The sequence below is a fragment of the Phaseolus vulgaris genome, chromosome 11, assembly GCF_051622355.1.
Source record: "Phaseolus vulgaris cultivar YP4 chromosome 11, ASM5162235v1, whole genome shotgun sequence".
NCBI lineage: Eukaryota > Viridiplantae > Streptophyta > Magnoliopsida > Fabales > Fabaceae > Phaseolus > Phaseolus vulgaris.
In genome coordinates this window covers 9,999,754-10,002,893 of record NC_143508.1, presented here as the reverse complement: position 1 = coordinate 10,002,893, position 3,140 = coordinate 9,999,754, and the positions used below count along the sequence as shown (strand labels likewise).

The 3,140-nt window shown below is 28.5% G+C and overlaps 1 pseudogene; it reads right to left on the bottom strand.

Annotated features, from left to right (window-relative positions):
- Positions 1-1,126: 1,126 nt before the first annotated feature.
- Positions 1,127-1,791, bottom strand: LOC150023051 (protein GL2-INTERACTING REPRESSOR 1 pseudogene; annotated as a pseudogene).
- Positions 1,792-3,140: the final 1,349 nt, after the last annotated feature.

Here is a 3,140-nt window from a genome sequence, read left to right as displayed (position 1 = left end):
TCCTCTATATTTTTCTTCTTTTAAGTTTTGCTTTTCGATAGTATAATCATCTTAACTTATTTTTGTGAATTTGGTCACCAGATAACATTATGTAGGGAAACTGATGTTTTGTTTGTTCTTTATTTGTTAATTATAGATGGTTAAATTTCAAAACAAAATAAATAAAAATTTTCAAAAGCTAATAAGAGTTCGTTTGCTTCTCACGAGATTATCTTTTTCTATTTTTTTTATTTTGAAAACTGTTTTTCTATTTTAAATAGATTTTTTTTCTCTATTTTTAAAATTAAAGATATTTATAAATTTATCATATATAATTAATATGTTGGTCATGTTTAGTGATAATTCCCAAGGTGTATTTCATATTTATTAAAATATACTATAATAAAAATATTAAAAATATTATTTATTTAAATTTTAATATTAAAAATAAATAAACATAAATAATAAAAATAAAAAATGCCATACAATGTTCCGGTATATAAAGAATAAGCGGTAGTATAAAGAATAAGCATAACTCGGTTTTAACATAAAGAGTATAGTCAACAATTATTTAATAGAGTCTATTAATAGAATCATTCATGCATTTTTACCTTATGATTGAGATGTTCAAAAACTACCACAGTATTAATTTTAAGAACAAAATGAAAGTTTATTACACCAATAAATTCAGTGAACAACGTTAACCCATAATTCAATCGAATAGAGACGTCTACCAGAATAAATAGTCTCAGAAACGGAAGATAAACAAGATTTGGTCCCAGAATATAAATACACCCTCGCTGCAACCACAGAAACGCAACCACCATATAAATTAAATTTGTATACCCAATCCTAGAGCGGTTCCACGTAAAACTTGATTTTAAATGGTCCCTCTTATTTTTTTAAATGTCACTGGTTTTTTACGTTATGTACATGTATACGGAACATCAAATGTTGCTCTTTTTTCTACTACCGATTATTCTCAAAACTTCTTTTTATGTCATATATCAAATCCCAAACCAAAATAACTATATTTGTTTGGATAAAATTGTCAATAAATATTAATAAGAGAAAATAAAATGATGAAGTTCTGAAGTTAATTTATACATAAAATAAAGCAAGTTTCTGAGAAGTTAAATAAGAACTATTAGTGCATGTTATAGAAAATCTTATTCAAAGCTCAAATCTATGACAAGAAGAACAAAAATGAAAAAGAAAAGGAAAGGAAATCTTCCCTGCATACCTCAAACTTAATTTCTCTTCCCATAGTTAGTCTTATAACGGGAATAGCAGCACAAAAAATTCACAAGAAAACTGACAGGAAAAAGCCGAATCTGTTTGTTTAACAAACAAAGAAAACCTAACAACAACAAAATCCTCTTTTGGTACCAGGTGAAGTCGTTAATGATTCTTCTTACTGTTCTCTTTGTTTTTGAGGAAGTCAAGCAGCACAGTACTCTTGCACTTGGGGCATTTGGGATCAACCTCCGACAACATAACATACATGAGACACCGAGGACAACCTACGAGAAGCATGGCCCTTGTTTCTTCAACTTCACAAGACACGCATGAGCTCTCCAACGATTGGACAGAAACCTGCGACGAAGTGGAAGATTCCGAGGACGGGTCGGAAGATGATACTGGTGTCCTTGGAGGGGACAGGCTGAGCCTCACTTCTAACCTTGGACTCCTTGCTCTCTTCTTCATCTTTCTTCACAAATCACACAGTTTCTAACTATTTAACCTAAAAACAGAAGTGGGGTTTTATTCCTCAGTTTGGCACATATATATATACTACAGAGTGAAGTTAAAGGGATAGGAGGGAATTGAAGAGAGGAGAAGCGAGCAGAGGGAGGTGATTGATGGTAATTGAATGACAAATTTAATGGTGTGTTGAAGTGGAATAGCATAGAACAGTAGAGATGAAAGAGGAGACATGTATAACAGGGAAAGACATCTCCAGTGTCATCATATATGGATGACACATGCACCCTACACTGCACCCTACACACCCTACACACACTGTACCCTGCGTATGAGTTAACTTCTGAAGTTGTATCTATGGCTATTCTCCAAATCCACACTATTTTTTATTATTATAAATTATACCTACACGTGTGAAAGTTTTGTTTTACATTGTCTTTTTTATATACTGTTGTGCATTATAAATTTATTGACTTTTATAATAATTATTTTAAAGATTATGTTAGTAATAACTTCTTTTATAATAATTATTTTAAAGATTATGTTAGTAATAACTTCTTTTATACCATAAAATCTTAACAATGATAATAGGTGTTATTAAACTTTGAATGTGTAATGCAAGCAATAGAGTTCTAACTTAGGAATTGTGTCTAAGTAGTTTATGAACCGAGAGAAATTAAAGGGTTAAATATATATTTTGTCAAATTGATTTTTATTTTTAATTTAAATTTTAAACCATTTAAGTATTTGCAGTGTGAAAATGATTGTAGTACAAAAATTATTTAATATACAAAATGACTTTTTCTAATATTTTCATATTATAAGCAGGTTTTTTAGTTTTAATATATTTGTGGATATTGGTTGGGATAATTAGAATTAATAATGATTGGTCTGCATATTAGGCTATAGAAAGATATGGATACATGATGATTTTGGTTTTTGGTGTGATTGGTTAAGTAGGAGGTTGATTAAACTTTTAAAATTGTAGGGTTGAACTATATAAGGTAGTCTATATTTATTAATTTTTTATTACTGATAAAAAAAAAATATCTGGATAATCTAAAGTTTGGACAGGACGAAAAACATATTTAATCCAAAATTAAAATAATTCTCAAAATTGAAAATTGATAATTTCGTATTATAAAATTTGTGTAATTTAAGTTTTTTTTTTATCAGCAAAAAATAAATATGGATCATTTCAGGGGGGTGATCCAATACAAAATAAAAAGAAAAAAATGATAAACCCTTACATTCCAACCTAAACCAGTCTCCCAACAAAATATGTCAACTAATCCAAAATCCAATAATATCGCCTAAGTGTGACTTAAGTGATACTATATATATTTTTTTAAAAATTATATAAATAAATTTTATTAAAAACTTATTTTAAAGTTTAAAGTTTTGTAATGAACCAAATAAATGTTTTAAAAAAAATTTACCATGTGAAGGCTAAGGAG